Source organism: Rhipicephalus microplus, unplaced genomic scaffold, assembly GCF_043290135.1.
Source record: "Rhipicephalus microplus isolate Deutch F79 unplaced genomic scaffold, USDA_Rmic scaffold_297, whole genome shotgun sequence".
Lineage (NCBI taxonomy): Eukaryota > Metazoa > Arthropoda > Arachnida > Ixodida > Ixodidae > Rhipicephalus > Rhipicephalus microplus.
In genome coordinates, this window is record NW_027464866.1 from 35,155 (window position 1) to 49,900 (window position 14,746).

The 14,746-nt window shown below is 54.9% G+C and overlaps 20 non-coding genes across 20 annotated transcripts; all 20 read left to right on the forward strand.

Annotated features, from left to right (window-relative positions):
• Positions 1-136: 136 nt before the first annotated feature.
• On the forward strand, positions 137-210 carry TRNAN-GUU (transfer RNA asparagine (anticodon GUU)). The gene has a single exon. It is a non-coding gene; the product is annotated as a tRNA-Asn (tRNA).
• An 800-nt stretch (positions 211-1,010) lies between these two features.
• Positions 1,011-1,084, forward strand: TRNAN-GUU (transfer RNA asparagine (anticodon GUU)). The gene has a single exon. It is a non-coding gene; the product is annotated as a tRNA-Asn (tRNA).
• Positions 1,085-1,158: 74 nt separating this feature from the next.
• TRNAT-GGU (transfer RNA threonine (anticodon GGU)) lies at positions 1,159-1,232 on the forward strand. The gene has a single exon. It is a non-coding gene; the product is annotated as a tRNA-Thr (tRNA).
• Positions 1,233-2,696: 1,464 nt separating this feature from the next.
• TRNAN-GUU (transfer RNA asparagine (anticodon GUU)) lies at positions 2,697-2,770 on the forward strand. The gene has a single exon. It is a non-coding gene; the product is annotated as a tRNA-Asn (tRNA).
• Positions 2,771-2,844: 74 nt separating this feature from the next.
• TRNAN-GUU (transfer RNA asparagine (anticodon GUU)) lies at positions 2,845-2,918 on the forward strand. The gene has a single exon. It is a non-coding gene; the product is annotated as a tRNA-Asn (tRNA).
• Positions 2,919-3,059: 141 nt separating this feature from the next.
• Positions 3,060-3,133, forward strand: TRNAN-GUU (transfer RNA asparagine (anticodon GUU)). The gene has a single exon. It is a non-coding gene; the product is annotated as a tRNA-Asn (tRNA).
• A 143-nt stretch (positions 3,134-3,276) lies between these two features.
• TRNAN-GUU (transfer RNA asparagine (anticodon GUU)) lies at positions 3,277-3,350 on the forward strand. Its single transcript has one exon. It is a non-coding gene; the product is annotated as a tRNA-Asn (tRNA).
• A 2,258-nt stretch (positions 3,351-5,608) lies between these two features.
• Positions 5,609-5,682, forward strand: TRNAN-GUU (transfer RNA asparagine (anticodon GUU)). Its single transcript has one exon. It is a non-coding gene; the product is annotated as a tRNA-Asn (tRNA).
• A 730-nt stretch (positions 5,683-6,412) lies between these two features.
• On the forward strand, positions 6,413-6,486 carry TRNAN-GUU (transfer RNA asparagine (anticodon GUU)). Its single transcript has one exon. It is a non-coding gene; the product is annotated as a tRNA-Asn (tRNA).
• A 73-nt stretch (positions 6,487-6,559) lies between these two features.
• Positions 6,560-6,633, forward strand: TRNAN-GUU (transfer RNA asparagine (anticodon GUU)). Its single transcript has one exon. It is a non-coding gene; the product is annotated as a tRNA-Asn (tRNA).
• A 140-nt stretch (positions 6,634-6,773) lies between these two features.
• On the forward strand, positions 6,774-6,847 carry TRNAN-GUU (transfer RNA asparagine (anticodon GUU)). The gene has a single exon. It is a non-coding gene; the product is annotated as a tRNA-Asn (tRNA).
• Positions 6,848-8,691: 1,844 nt separating this feature from the next.
• Positions 8,692-8,764, forward strand: TRNAK-CUU (transfer RNA lysine (anticodon CUU)). The gene has a single exon. It is a non-coding gene; the product is annotated as a tRNA-Lys (tRNA).
• A 666-nt stretch (positions 8,765-9,430) lies between these two features.
• On the forward strand, positions 9,431-9,504 carry TRNAN-GUU (transfer RNA asparagine (anticodon GUU)). The gene has a single exon. It is a non-coding gene; the product is annotated as a tRNA-Asn (tRNA).
• Positions 9,505-10,084: 580 nt separating this feature from the next.
• Positions 10,085-10,158, forward strand: TRNAN-GUU (transfer RNA asparagine (anticodon GUU)). Its single transcript has one exon. It is a non-coding gene; the product is annotated as a tRNA-Asn (tRNA).
• Positions 10,159-11,117: 959 nt separating this feature from the next.
• TRNAK-CUU (transfer RNA lysine (anticodon CUU)) lies at positions 11,118-11,190 on the forward strand. Its single transcript has one exon. It is a non-coding gene; the product is annotated as a tRNA-Lys (tRNA).
• Positions 11,191-11,854: 664 nt separating this feature from the next.
• Positions 11,855-11,927, forward strand: TRNAK-CUU (transfer RNA lysine (anticodon CUU)). The gene has a single exon. It is a non-coding gene; the product is annotated as a tRNA-Lys (tRNA).
• Positions 11,928-13,330: 1,403 nt separating this feature from the next.
• Positions 13,331-13,404, forward strand: TRNAN-GUU (transfer RNA asparagine (anticodon GUU)). Its single transcript has one exon. It is a non-coding gene; the product is annotated as a tRNA-Asn (tRNA).
• A 74-nt stretch (positions 13,405-13,478) lies between these two features.
• Positions 13,479-13,552, forward strand: TRNAN-GUU (transfer RNA asparagine (anticodon GUU)). Its single transcript has one exon. It is a non-coding gene; the product is annotated as a tRNA-Asn (tRNA).
• A 73-nt stretch (positions 13,553-13,625) lies between these two features.
• TRNAN-GUU (transfer RNA asparagine (anticodon GUU)) lies at positions 13,626-13,699 on the forward strand. The gene has a single exon. It is a non-coding gene; the product is annotated as a tRNA-Asn (tRNA).
• Positions 13,700-13,987: 288 nt separating this feature from the next.
• TRNAN-GUU (transfer RNA asparagine (anticodon GUU)) lies at positions 13,988-14,061 on the forward strand. The gene has a single exon. It is a non-coding gene; the product is annotated as a tRNA-Asn (tRNA).
• Positions 14,062-14,746: the final 685 nt, after the last annotated feature.

Genomic DNA, 14,746 nt, shown 5'->3' on the forward strand with positions numbered 1-14,746 from the left:
CGTTTTATTTTCTTTCCGCTGATAGCTTTGGAGAAAAAGAGGTTCGAGCCCTCCTGGGGGCGGTGTGTCGCTTTTTTTTCTTTACGCTGATAGCTTTTGAGAAAAGTTCTGATGGTGGTGAGAGAGCAGCACGACTGCCTCCGTGGCGCTATCGGCTAGCGCGTTCGGCTGTTAACCGAAAGGTTGAAGGTTCGAGCCCTCCTGGGGGCGATGTGGTGCTTTTTTTCTTTACGCTGATAGCTTTTGAGAAAAGTTCTAACGGTGGTGAGAGAGCAGCACGACTGCCTCCGTGGCGCAATTGGCTAGCGCGTTCGGCTGTTAACCGAAAGTTTAGAGGTTCGAGCCCTCCCGAGGGTGGTGTGTCGCTTTTTTCTCTTTGCGCTGATAGCTTTGGAGAAAAAGAGGTTCGAGCCCTCCTGGGGGCGGTGTGTCGCTTTTTTTTCTTTGCGCTGATAGCTTTTGAGAAAAGTTCTGACGGTGGTGAGAGAGCAGCACCGCTGCCTCCGTGGCGAAATAAGCTAGCGCGTTCGGCTGTTAACCGAAAGCTTGGAGGTTCGAGCCCTCCCGAAGGCGGTGTGTCTCTTTTTTTCTTTACGCTGATGGCTTTTGAGAAAAGTTCTGACGGGGGTGAGAGAGCAGCACGACTGCCTCCGTGGCGCCATCGGCTAGCGCGTTCGCTTAGTAACCGAAAGGTTGGAGGTTCAAGCCCTCCCGGGGGCGGTGTGTCGCTTTTTTCTCTTTGCGCTGATAGCTTTGGAGAAAAAGAGGTTCGAGCCCTCCAGGGGGCGGTGTGTCGCTTTTTTTTTCTTTCCGCTGATAGCTTTTGAGAAAAGTTTTGACGGTGGTGAGATATCAGCACGACTGCCTCCGTGGCGCAATCGGCTAGCGCGTCCGGCTGTTAACCGAAAGGTTGGAGGTTCGAGCGCTCCAGGGGGCGGTGTGTCGCTTTTTTTCTTTCCGCTGATAGCTTTTGAGAAAAGTTTTCACGGTGGTGAGAGATCAGCACGACTGCCTCCTTGGCGCAATCGGCTAGCGCGTCCGGCTGTTAACCGAAAGGTTGGAGGTTCGAGCCCTCCAGGGGGCGGTGTGTTGCTTTTCTTTCTTTCTGCTGATAGCTTTTGAGAAAAGTTCTGACGGTGGTGAGAGAGCAGCACGACTGCCTCCGTGGCGCAATCGGCTATCGCGTCCGGCTGGTAACCGAAAGGTTGGAGGTTCGAGACCTCCCGGGGGTGGTGTGTCGCTTTTTTTTCTTTGCGCTGATAGCTTTGGAGAAAAAGAGGTTCGAGCCCTCCTGGGCGCGGTGTGTCGCTTTTTTACGCTGATAGCTTTTGAGAAAGATTCTGACGGTGGTGAGAGAGCAGCACGACTGCCTCTGTCGCGCAAGCGTCTAGCGCTTTCGGCTGTTACCGGAAAGGTTGGAAGTTCGAGCCCTCTCGGGGGCGGTGTCTGTTGCTTTTTTCTCTTTGCACTGATGACTTTGGAGGAATGTTCTGACAGTCGTGAGAGTGCAGCACGACTGCCTCCGCAGCGCAATCAGCTAACGAGTTCGGCTCTCAACCAAAAGGTTGGAAGTTCGAGCCCTCCCGAGGGCGGTGTGACGCATTTTTATCTTTGCGCTCATAGCTTTGGAGGAATATGCGGACGGTCGGGAGAGTGCAGCACGACTGCCTCCGCGGCGCAATCGGTAACGAGTTCGGCTCTAAACCGAAAGGTTGGACGTTCGAGGCCTCCCTGGGGGCGGTGTGTCGCATTTTTATCTTTGCGCTCATAGCTTTGGAGGAATGTTTTGACGGTAGTGAGAGTGCAGCGTGGCTGCCTCCGCGGCGCAATCGGTAACGAGTTCGGCTCTTAACCGAAAGGTTGGAAGTTCGAGCCCTCTCGAGGGCGGTGTGTCGCATTTTTATCTTTGCGCTGATAGCTTTGGAGGAATGTTCTGATGGTCGTGAGAGTGCAGCACGACTGCCTGCGCGGCGCAATCGGTAACGAGTTCGGCTCTTAACCGAAAGGTTGGAAGTTCGAGCCTTCCCGAGGGTGGTGTGTCGCATTTTTATCTTTGCGCTCATAGCTTTGGAGGAATGTTTTGACGGACGTGAGAGTGCAGCGCGGCTGCCTGCGCGGCGCAATCGGTAACGAGTTCGGCTCTTAAACGAAAGGTTGGAAGTTCGAGCCTTCCCGAGGGTGGTGTGTCGCATTTTTATCTTTGCGCTCATAGCTTTGGAGGAATGTTTTGACGGACGTGAGAGTGCAGCACGACTGCCTGCGCGGTGCAATCGGTAACGAGTTCGGCTCTTAACCGAAAGGTTGGAGGTTCGAGGCCTCCCGGGGGCGGTGTGTCGCATTTTTATCTTTGCGTTCATAGCTTTGGAGGAATGTTTTGACGGACGTGAGAGTGCAGCGCGGCTGCCTCCGCGGCGCAATCGGTAACGAGTTAGGCTCTTAACCGAAAGGTTGGAGGTTCGAGGCCTCCCGGGGGCGGTGTGTCGCATTTTTATCTTTGCGTTCATAGCTTTGGAGGTATGTTTTGACGGTCGTGAGAGTGCAGCGCGGCTGCCTCCGCGGCGCAATCTTTAACGAGTTCGGCTCTTAACCGAAAGGTTGGAGGTTCGAGCCCTCCCGGGGGCGGTGCGTCGCATTTTTTTCTTTGCGCTGATAGCTTTGGAGGAATGTTCTGACGGTCGTGAGAGAGCAGCACGACTGCCTCCGTGGCGCAATCGGCTAGCGCGTTCGGCTGTTAACCGAAAGTTTAGAGGTTCGAGCCCTCCTGGGGGCGGTGTGTCGCTTTTTTTTCTTTGCGCTGATAGCTTTTGAGAAAAGTTCTGACGGTGGTGAGAGAGCAGCACCACTGCCTCCGTGGCGCAATCGGCTAGCGCGGTCGGCTGTTAACGGAAAGGTTGGAGGTTCGAGCCCTCCCGGGGGCGGTGTGTCGCTTTTTGTCTTTACGCTGATAGCTTTTGAGAAAAAGAGGTTCGAGCCCTCCTGGGGGCGGTGTGTCGCTTTTTTTTCTTTGCGCTGATAGCTTTTGATAAAAGTTCTGACGGTGGTGAGAGAGCAGCACGACTGCCTCCGTGGCGCAATCGGCTAGCGCGTTCGGCTGTTAACCAAAAGATTAGAGGTTCAAGCCCTCCCGGGGGCGGTGTGTCGCTTTATTTTCTTTCCGCTGATAGCTTTGGAGAAAAAGAGGTTCGAGCCCTCCTGGGGGCGGTGTGTCGCTTTTTTTTTCTTTACGCTGATAGCTTTTGAGAAAAGTTCTGACGGTGGTGAGAGAGCAGCACGACTGCCTCCGTGGCGCTATCGGCTAGCGCGTTCGGCTGTTAACCGAAAGGTTGAAGGTTCGAGCCCTCCCGGGGGCGATGTGTTGCTTTTTTTCTTTATGCTGATAGCTTTTGAGAAAAGTTCTGACGGTGGTGAGAGAGCAGCACGACTGCCTCCGTGGCGCAATTGGCTAGCGCGTTCGGCTGTTAACCGAAAGCTTAGAGGTTCGAGCCCTCCCGAGGGTGGTGTGTCGCTTTTTTCTCTTTGCGCTGATAGCTTTGGAGAAAAAGAGGTTCGAGCCCTCCTGGGGGCGGTGTGTCGCTTTTTTTTTCTTTGCGCTGATAGCTTTTGAGAAAAGTTCTGACGGTGGTGAGAGAGCAGCACGGCTGCCTCCGTGGCGCAATAAGCTAGCGCGTTCGGCTGTTAACCGAAAGCTTGGAGGTTCGAGCCCTCCCGAGGGCGGTGTGTCTCTTTTTTTCTTTACGCTGATGGCTTTTGAGAAAAGTTCTGACGGTGGTGAGAGAGCAGCACGACTGCCTCCGTGGCGCCATCGGCTAGCGCGTTCGCTTGTTAACCGAAAGGTTGGAGGTTCAAGCCCTCCCGTGGGCGGTGTGTCGCTTTTTTCTCTTTGCGCTGATAGCTTTGGAGAAAAAGAGGTTCGAGCCCTCCAGGGGGCGGTGTGTCGCTTTTTTTTCTTTCCGCTGATAGCTTTTGAGAAACGTTTTGACGGTGGTGAGATATCAGCACGACTGCCTCCGTGGCGCAATGGGCTAGCGCGTCCGGCTGTTAACCGAAAGGTTGGAGGTTCGAGCACTCCAGGGGGCGGTGTGTCGCTTTTTTTCTTTCCGCTGATAGCTTTTGAGAAAAGTTTTCACGGTGGTGAGAGATCAGCACGACTGCCTCCTTGGCGCAATCGGCGAGCGTCCGGCTGTTAACCGAAAGGTTGGAGGTTCGAGCCCTCCAGGGGGCGGTGTGTCGCTTTTCTTTCTTTCTGCTGATAGCTTTTGAGAAAAGTTCTGACGGTGGTGAGAGAGCAGCACGACTGCCTCCGTGGCGCAATCGGCTATCGCGTCCGGCTGGTAACCGAAAGGTTGGAGGTTCGAGACCTCCGGGGGTGGTGTGTCGCTTTTTTTTCTTTGCGCTGATAGCTTTGGAGAAAAAGAGGTTCGAGCCCTCCTGGGGGCGGTGTGTCGCTTTTTTTACGCTGATAGCTTTTGAGAAAGGTTCTGACGGTGGTGAGAGAGCAGCACGACTGCCTCTGTCGCGCAAGCGTCTAGCGCTTTCGGCTGTTACCGGAAAGGTTGGAAGTTCGAGCCCTCTCGGGGGCGGTGTCTGTTGCTTTTTTCTCTTTGCACTGATGACTTTGGAGGAATGTTCTGACGGTCGTGAGAGTGCAGCACGACTGCCTCCGCAGCGCAATCAGCTAACGAGTTCGGCTCTCAACCAAAAGGTTGGAAGTTCGAGCCCTCCCGAGGGCGGTGTGACGCATTTTTATCTTTGCGCTCATAGCTTTGGAGGAATGTGCGGACGGTCAGGAGAGTGCAGCACGACTGCCTCCGCGGCGCAATCGGTAACGAGTTCGGCTCTAAACCGAAAGGTTGGACGTTCGAGGCCTCCCTGGGGGCGGTGTGTCGCATTTTTATCTTTGCGCTCATAGCTTTGGAGGAATGTTTTGACGGTAGTGAGAGTGCAGCGTGGCTGCCTCCGCGGCGCAATCGGTAACGAGTTCGGCTCTTAACCGAAAGGTTGGAAGTTCGAGCCCTCCCGAGGGCGGTGTGTCGCATTTTTATCTTTGCGCTGATAGCTTTGGAGGAATGTTCTGATGGTCGTGAGAGTGCAGCACGACTGCCTCCGCGGCGCAATCGGTAAAGAGTTCGGCTCTTAACTGAAAGGTTGGAGGTTCGAGCCCTCCCGAGGGCGGTGTGTCTCTTTTTTTCTTTACGCTGATGGCTTTTGAGAAAAGTTCTGACGGTGGTGAGAGAGCAGCACGACTGCCTCCGTGGCGCCATCGGCTAGCGCGTTCGCTTGTTAACCGAAAGGTTGGAGGTTCAAGCCCTCCCGTGGGCGGTGTGTCGCTTTTTTCTCTTTGCGCTGATAGCTTTGGAGAAAAAGAGGTTCGAGCCCTCCAGGGGGCGGTGTGTCGCTTTTTTTTCTTTCCGCTGATAGCTTTTGAGAAACGTTTTGACGGTGGTGAGATATCAGCACGACTGCCTCCGTGGCGCAATGGGCTAGCGCGTCCGGCTGTTAACCGAAAGGTTTGAGGTTCGAGCGCTCCAGGGGGTGGTGTGTCGCTTTTTTTCTTTCCGCTGATAGCTTTTGAGAAAAGTTTTCACGGTGGTGAGAGATCAGCACGACTGCCTCCTTGGCGCAATCGGCTAGCGCGTCCGGCTGTTAACCGAAAGGTTGGAGGTTCGAGCCCTCCAGGGGGCGGTGTGTCGCTTTTCTTTCTTTCTGCTGATAGCTTTTGAGAAAAGTTCTGACGGTGGTGAGAGAGCAGCACGACTGCCTCCGTGGCGCAATCGGCTATCGCGTCCGGCTGGTAACCGAAAGGTTGGAGGTTCGAGACCTCCGGGGGTGGTGTGTCGCTTTTTTTTCTTTGCGCTGATAGCTTTGGAGAAAAAGAGGTTCGAGCCCTCCTGGGGGCGGTGTGTCGCTTTTTTTACGCTGATAGCTTTTGAGAAAGGTTCTGACGGTGGTGAGAGAGCAGCACGACTGCCTCTGTCGCGCAAGCGTCTAGCGCTTTCGGCTGTTACCGGAAAGGTTGGAAGTTCGAGCCCTCTCGGGGGCGGTGTCTGTTGCTTTTTTCTCTTTGCACTGATGACTTTGGAGGAATGTTCTGACGGTCGTGAGAGTGCAGCACGACTGCCTCCGCAGCGCAATCAGCTAACGAGTTCGGCTCTCAACCGAAAGGTTGGAAGTTCGAGCCCTCCCGAGGGTGGTGTGTCGCATTTTTATCTTTGCACTGATAGCTTTGGAGGAATGTTCTGATGGTCGTGAGAGTGCAGCACGACTGCCTCTGCGGCGCAATCGGCTAACGTGTTCGGCTCTTAACCGAAAGGTTGGAAGTTCGAGCCCTCCCGAGGGTGGTGTGTCGCATTTTTATCTTTGCGCTCATAGCTTTGGAGGAATGTTCTGACGGTGGTGAGGGAGCAGCACGACTGCCTCCGTGGCGCAATCGGCTAGCGCGTTCGGCTGTTAACCGAAAGGTTGGAGGTTCGAGCCCTCCATGGGGCGGTGTGTCGCTTTTTTTCTTTCCGCTGATAGCTTTTGAGAAAAGTTTTGACGGTGGTGAGAGATCAGCACGACTGCCTCCGTGGCGCAATCGGCTAGCGCGTCCGGCTGTTAACCGAAAGGTTGGAGGTTCGAGACCTCCCGGGGGTGGTGTGTCACTTTTTTTTTTTCATTGCGCTGATAGCTTTGGAGAAAAAGAGGTTCGAGCCCTCCTGGGGGCGGTGTGTCGCTTTTTTTACGCTGATAGCTTTTAAGAAAAGTTCTGACGGTGGTGAGAGATCAGCACGACTGCCTCCGTGGCGCAATCGGCTAGCGCGTTCGGCTGTTAACCGAAAGGTTGGACGTTCGAGGCCTCCCGGGGGCGGTGTGTCGCATTTTTATCTTTGCGCTCATAGCTTTGGAGGAATGTTTTGACGGTCGTGAGAGTGCAGCACAACTTCCTCCGCGGCGTATTCGGCTAACGAGTTCGGCTCTTAACCGAAAGGTTGGAGGTTCGAGCCCTCCCAGTGGCGGTGTGTCGCATTTTTTTCTTTGCGCTGATAGCTTTGGAGGAATGTTCTGACGGTCGTGAGAGTGCAGCACGACACCGTCCGCAGCGCAATCGGCTAACGAGTTCGGCTCTTAACCGAAAGGTTGGAAGTTCGAGCACTCCCGAGGGCGGTGTGTCGCATTTTTATCTTCGCGCTCATAGCTTTGGAGGAAATTTTTGACGGTCGTGAGAGCGCAGCGCGGCTGCCTCCGCGGCGCAATCGGTAACAAGTTCGGCTCTTAACTTAAAGGTGTGAGGTTCGAGGCCTCCCGGGGGCGGTGTGTCGCATTTTTATCTTCACGCTCATAGCTCTGGAGGAATGTTTTGACGGTCTTGAGAGTGCAGCGCGACTGCCTCCGCGGCACAATCGGTAACGAGTTCAGCTTTTAACCGAAAGGTTGGAAGTTCGAGCCCTCCCGAAGGCGGTGTGTCGCATTATTATCTTTGCGCTGATAGCTTTGGAGGAATGTTCTGACGGTCGTGAGAGTGCAGCACGACTGCCTGCGCGGCGCAATCGGCTAACGAGTTCGGCTCTTAACCGAAAGGTTGGAAGTTCGAGCCCTCCCGAGGGTGGTGTGTCGCATTTTTATCTTTGCGCTCATAGCTTTGGAGGAATGTTCTGACGGTCGTGAGAGTGCAGCACGACACCCTCCGCAGCGCAATCGGCTAACGAGTTCGGCTCTTAACCGAAAGGTTGGAAGTTCGAGCACTCCCGAGGGCGGTGTGTCGCATTTTTATCTTCGCGCTCATAGCTTTGGAGGAAATTTTGGACGGTCGTGAGAGCGCAGCGCGGCTGCCTCCGCGGCGCAATCGGTAACGAATTCGGCTCTTAACTGAAAGGTTGGAGGTTCGAGGCCTCCCGGGGGCGGTGTGTCGCATTTTTATCTTTGCGCTCATAGCTCTGGAGGAATGTTTTGACGGTCTTGAGAGTGCAGCGCGGCTGCCTCCGCGGCGCAATCGGTAACGAGTTCGGCTCTTAACCGAAAGGTTGGAAGTTCGAGCCCTCCCGAAGGCGGTCTGTCGCATTTTTATCTTTGCGCTGATAGCTTTGGAGGAATGTTCTGACGGTCGTGAGAGTGCAGCACGACTGCCTGCACGGCGCAATCGGCTAACGAGTTCGGCTCTTAACCGAAAGGTTGGAAGTTCGAGCCCTCCCGAGGGTGGTGTGTCGCATTTTTATCTTTGCGCTCATAGCTTTGGAGGAATGTTTTGACGGGCGTGAGAGTGCAGCGCGGCTGCCTGCGCGGCGCAATCGGTAACGAATTCGGCTCTTAACCGAAAGGTTGGAGGTTCGAGGCCTCCCGGGGGCGGTGTGTCGCATTTTTATCTTTGCGTTCATAGCTTTGGAGGAATGTTTTGACGGTCGTGAGAGTGCAGCGTGGCTGCCTCCGCGGCGCAATCGGTAATGAGTTCGGCTCTTAACCGAAAGGTTGGAAGTTCGAGCCCTCCCGAGGGCGGTGTGTCGCATTTTTATCTTTGCACTGATAGCTTTGGAGGAATGTTCTGATGGTCGTGAGAGTGCAGCACGACTGCCTCTGCGGCGCAATCGGCTAACGTGTTCGGCTCTTAACCGAAAGGTTGGAAGTTCGAGCCCTCCCGAGGGCGGTGTGTCGCATTTTTATCTTTGCGCTCATAGCTTTGGAGGAATGTTTTGGCGGTCGTGAGAGTGCAGCGCGGCTGCCTCCGTGGCGCAATCGGTAACGAGTTCGGCTCTTAACTGAAAGGTTGGAGGTTCGAGCCCTCCCGGGGGCGGTGTGTCGCATTTTTTTCTTTGCACTGATAGCTTTGGAGGAATATTCTGACGGTCGTGAGAGTGCAGCACGACTGCCTCCGTGGCGGAATCGGCTAACGAGTTCGGCTCCTAACGGAAAGGTTGGAGGTTCGAGCCCTCCAGGGGGCGGTGTGTCGCTTTTTTTTCTTTCCGCTGATAACTTTTGAGAAAAGTTTTCACGGTGGTGAGAGATCAGCACGACTGCCTCCGTGGCGCAATCGGCTAGTGCGTTCGGCTGTTAGCGGAAATGTTGGAAGTTCGAGACCTCCCGGGGGCGGTGTGTTGCTTTTTTTTCTTAACGCTGATGGCTTTCTAGAAAAGTTCTGACGGTGGTGAAAGAGGAGCACGACTGCCTCCGTGGCGCAATTAGCTAGCGCGTTCGGCTGTTAACCGAAAGGTTGCAGGTTCGAGCCTTCCTGGGGGCGCTGTAGTGGTCTCTTTTCTTTGCGTTGATAGCTTTGGAGGAATGTTCTGACGGTCGTGAGAGTGCAGTATGACTGCCTCCGCGGTGCAATCGGCTAACGAGTTCGGCTCTTAACCGAAAGGTTGGAGGTTCGAGCCCTCCTGGGGGCGGTGTGTCGCATTTTTTTCTTTGCGCTGATAGCTTTGGAGGATTGTTCTGACGGTGGTGAGAGAGCAGCACGACTGCCTCCGTGGCGCAATCGGCTAGCGCGTTCGGCTGTTAACCGAAAGGTTGGAGGTTCGAGCCCTCCATGGGGCGGTGTGTCGCTTTTTTTCTTTCCGCTGATAGCTTTTGAGAAAAGTTTTGACGGTGGTGAGAGAGCAGCACGACTGCCTCCTTGGCGCAATCGGCTAGCGCGTCCGGCTGTTAACCGAAAGGTTGGAGGTTCGAGACCTCCCGGGGGTGGTGTGTCACTTTTTTTTCATTGCGCTGATAGCTTTGGAGGATTGTTCTGACGGTCGTGAGAGTGCAGTATGACTGCCTCCGCGGTGCAATCGGCTAACGAGTTCGGCTCTTAACCGAAAGGTTGGAGGTTCGAGCCCTCCTGGGGGCGGTGTGTCGCATTTTTTTCTTTGCGCTGATAGCTTTGGAGGATTGTTCTGACGGTGGTGAGAGAGCAGCACGACTGCCTCCTTGGCGCAATCGGCTAGCGCGTCCGGCTGTTAACCGAAAGGTTGGAGGTTCGAGACCTCCCGGGGGTGGTGTGTCACTTTTTTTTCATTGCGCTGATAGCTTTGGAGAAAAAGAGGTTCGAGCCCTCCTGGGGGCGGTGTGTCGCTTTTTTTACGCTGATAGCTTTTAAGAAAAGTTCTGACGGTGGTGAGAGATCAGCACGACTGCCTCCGTGGCGCAATCGGCTAGCGCGTTCGGCTGTTAACCGAAAGGTTGGACGTTCGAGGCCTCCCGGGGGCGGTGTGTCGCATTTTTATCTTTGCGCTCATAGCTTTGGAGGAATGTTTTGACGGTCGTGAGAGTGCAGCACAACTTCCTCCGCGGCGTATTCGGCTAACGAGTTCGGCTCTTAACCGAAAGGTTGGAGGTTCGAGCCCTCCCAGTGGCGGTGTGTCGCATTTTTTTCTTTGCGCTGATAGCTTTGGAGGAATGTTCTGACGGTCGTGAGAGTGCAGCACGACACCGTCCGCAGCGCAATCGGCTAACCAGTTCGGCTCTTAACCGAAAGGTTGGAAGTTCGAGCCCTCCCGAAGGCGGTGTGTCGCATTTTTATCTTTGCGCTGATAGCTTTGGAGGAATGTTCTGACGGTCGTGAGAGTGCAGCACGACTGGCTGCGCGGCGCAATCGGCTAACGAGTTCGGCTCTTAACCGAAAGGTTGGAAGTTCGAGCCCTCCCGAGGGTGGTGTGTCGCATTTTTATCTTTGCGCTCATAGCTTTGGAGGATCGTTTTGACGGACGTGAGAATGCAGCGCGGCTGCCTGCGCGGCGCAATCGGTAACGAGTTCGGCTCTTAACCGAAAGGTTGGAGGTTCGAGGCCTCCCGGGGGCGGTGTGTCGAATTTTTATCTTTGCGTTCATAGCTTTGGAGGAATGTTTTGACGGTCGTGAGAGTGCAGCGCGGCTGCCTCCGCGGCGCAATCGGTAACGAGTTCGTCTCTTAACCGAAAGGTTGGAGGTTCGAGCCCTCCCAGTAGAGGTGTGTCGCATTTTTTTCTTTGCGCTGATAGCTTTGGAGGAATGTTCTGACGGTCGTGACAGTGCAGCACGACACCTCCGCAGCGCAATTGGCTAACGAGTTCGGCTCTTAACCAAAAGGTTGGAAGTTCGAGCCCTCCCGAGGGCGGTGTGTCGCATTTTTATCTTCGTGCTCATAGCTTTGGAGGAAATTTTTGACGGTCGTGAGAGCGCAGTGCGGCTGCCTCCGCAGCGCAATCGGTAACGAGTTCGGCTCTTAACCGAAAGGTTGGAGGTTCGAGCCCTCCCGGGGGCGGTGTCTGTTGCTTTTTTCTCTTTGCGCTGATGGCTTTGGAGGAATGTTCTGACGATCGTGAGAGTGCAGCACGACTGCCTCCGCGGCGCAATCGGCTAACGAGTTCGGCTCTTAACCGAAAGGTTGGAGGTTTGAGCACTCCCGGGGGCGGTGTGTCGCATTTTTTCTTTGCGCTGATAGCTTTGGAGGAATGTTCTGACGGTCGTGAGAGTGCAGCGCGGCTGCCTCCGCGGCGCAATCGGTAACGAGTTCGTCTCTTAACCGAAAGGTTGGAGGTTCGAGCCCTCCCAGTAGAGGTGTGTCGCAATTTTTTCTTTGCGCTGATAGCTTTGGAGGAATGTTCTGACGGTCGTGACAGTGCAGCACGACACCCTCCGCAGCGCAATTGGCTAACGAGTTCGGCTCTTAACCAAAAGGTTGGAAGTTCGAGCCCTCCCGAGGGCAGTGTGTCGCATTTTTATCTTCGCGCTCATAGCATTGGAGGAAATTTTTGACGGTCGTGAGAGCGCAGCGCGGCTGCCTCCGCTGCGCAATCGGTAACGAGTTCGGCTCTTAACTGAAAGGTTGGAGGTTCGAGGCCTCCCGGGGGCGGTGGTCGCATTTTTATCTTTGCGCTCATAGCTTTGGAGGAATGTTTTGACGGTCGTGAAAGTGCAGCGCGGCTGCCTCCGCAGCGCAATCGGTAACGAGTTCGGCTCTTAACCGAAAGGTTGGAGGTTCGAGCCCTCCCGGGGGCGGTGTCTGTTGCTTTTTTCTCTTTGCGCTGATGGCTTTGGAGGAATGTTCTGACGATCGTGAGAGTGCAGCACGACTGCCTCCGCGGCGCAATCGGCTAACGAGTTCGGCTCTTAACCGAAAGGTTGGAGGTTCGAGCACTCCCGGGGGCGGTGTGTCGCATTTTTTCTTTGCGCTGATAGCTTTGGAGGAATGTTCTGACGGTCGTGAGAGTGCAGCACGACTGCCTCCGCGGCGCAATTGGTAACGAGTTCGGCTCTTAACCGAAAGTTTGGACGTTCGAGGCCTCCCGGGGTCGGTGTGTCGCATTTTTTTCTTTGCGCTGATAGCTTTGGAGGAATGTTCTGACGGTCGTGACAGTGCAGCACGACACCCTCCGCAGCGCAATTGGCTAACGAGTTCGGCTCTTAACCAAAAGGTTGGAAGTTCGAGCCCTCCCGAGGGCGGTGTTTCGAATTTTTATCTTTGCGTTCATAGCTTTGGAGGAATGTTTTGACGGTCGTGAGAGTGCAGCGCGGCTGCCTCCGCGGCGCAATCGGTAACGAGTTCGTCTCTTAACCGAAAGGTTGGAGGTTCGAGCCCTCCCAGTAGAGGTGTGTCGCATTTTTTTCTTTGCGCTGATAGCTTTGGAGGAATGTTCTGACGGTCGTGACAGTGCAGCACGACACCCTCCGCAGCGCATTTGGCTAACGAGTTCGGCTCTCAACCAAAAGGTTGGAAGTTCGAGCCCTCCCGAGGACGGTGTGACGCATTTTTATCTTTGCGCTCATAGCTTTGGAGGCATGTGCGGATGGTCGGGAGAGGGCAGCACGACTGCCTCCGCGGCGCAATCGGTAACGAGTTCGGCTCTAAACCGAAAGGTTGGACGTTCGAGGCCTCCCTGGGGGCGGTGTGTCGCATTTTTATCTTTGCGCTCATTGCTTTGGAGGAATGTTTTGACGGTAGTGAGAGTGCAGCGTGGCTGCCTCCGCGGCGCAATCGGTAACGAGTTCGGCTCTTAACCGAAAGGTTGGAAGTTCGAGCCCTCCCGAGGGCGGTGTGTCGCATTTTTATCTTTGCGCTGATAGCTTTGGAGGAATGTTCTGATGGTCGTGAGAGTGCAGCACGACTGCCTCCGCGGCGCAATCGGCTAACGTGTTCGGCTCTTAACCGAAAGGTTGGAAGTTCGAGCCCTCCCGAAGGCGGTGTGTCGCATTTTTATCTTTGCGCTCATAGCTTTGGAGGAATGTTTTGGCGGTCGTGAGAGTGCAGCGCGGCTGCCGCCACGGCGCAATCGGTAACGAGTTCGGCTCTTAACCGAAAGGTTGGAGGTTCGAGCCCTCCCGGGGGCGGTGTGTCGCATTTTTTTCTTTGCGCTGATAGCTTTGGAGGAATGTTCTGACGGTCGTGAAAGAGCAGCACGACTGCCTCCGTGGCGCAATCGGCTAGCGCGTTCGGCTGTTAACCGAAAGTTTAGAGGTTCGAGCCCTCCTGGGGGCGGTGTGTCGCTTTTTTTTCTTTGTGCTGATAGCTTTTGAGAAAAGTTCTGACGGTGGTGAGAGAGCAGCACGACTGCCTCCGTGGCGCAATCGGCTAGCGCGTTCGGCTGTTAACCGAAAGGTTGGAGGTTCGAGCCCTCCCGAGGGCGGTGTGTCTCTTTTTTTCTTTACGCTGATAGCTTTTGGGAAAACTTCTGACGGTGGTGAGAGAGCAGCACGACTGCCTCCGTGGCGCCATCGGCTAGCGCATTCGGCTGTTAACCGAAAGGTTGGAGGTTCGAGCCCTCCTGGGGGCGGTGTGTCGCTTTTTTTCTTTACGCCGATAGCTTTTGAGAAAAGTTCTGATGGTGGTGAAAGAGCAGCACGACTGCCTCCGTGGCGCATTCGGCTTGCGCGTTCGGCTGTTAACCGAAAGTTTAGAGGTTCGAGCCCTCCCGGGGCGGTGTGTCGCTTTTTTCTCTTTGCGCTGATTGCTTTGGAGAAAAAGAGGTTCGAGCCCTCCTGGGGGCAGTGTGTCGCTTTTTTTTCTTTCCGCTGATAGCTTTTGAGAAAAGTTTTGACGGTGGTGAGAGAGCAGCACGACTGCCTCCGTGGCGCAATCGGCTAGCGCGTTCGGCTGTTAACCGAAAGGTTGGAGGTTCGAGCCCTCCCGGGGGCGGTGTGTCGCTTTTTTTTCTTTCCGCTGATAGCTTTGGAGAAAAAGAGGTTCGAGCCCTCCTGGGGGCGGTGTGTCGCTTTTTTTTCTTTACGCTCATAGCTTTTGAGAAAAGTTCTGACGGTGGTGAGAGAGCAGCACGACTGCATCCGTGGCGCTATCGGCTAGCGCGTTCGGCTGTTAACCGAAAGGTTGAAGGTTCCAGCCCTCCCAGGGGCGATGTGTTGCTTTTTTTCTTTACGCTGATAGCTTTTGAGAAAAGTTCTGACGGTGGTGAGAGAGCAGCACGACTGCCTCCGTGGCGCAATTGGCTAGCGCGTTCGGCTGTTAACCGAAAGTTTAGAGGTTCGAGCCCTCCCGAGGGTGGTGTGTCGCTTTTTTCTCTTTGCGCTGATAGCTTTGGAGGAATGTTCTGACGGTCGTGAGAGTGGAGCACGACACCGTCCGCAGCGCAAACGGCTAACGAGTTCGGCTCTTAACCGAAAGGTTGGAAGTTCGAGCACTCCCGAGGGCGGTGTGTCGCATTTTTATCTTCGCGCTCATAGCTCTGGAGGAATGTTTTGACGGTCTTGAGAGTGCAGCGCGGCTGCCTCCGCGGCACAATCGGTAACGAGTTCGGCTCTTAACCGAAAGGTTGGAAGTTCGAGCCCTCCCGAAGGCGGTGTGTCGCATTTTTATCTTTGCGCTG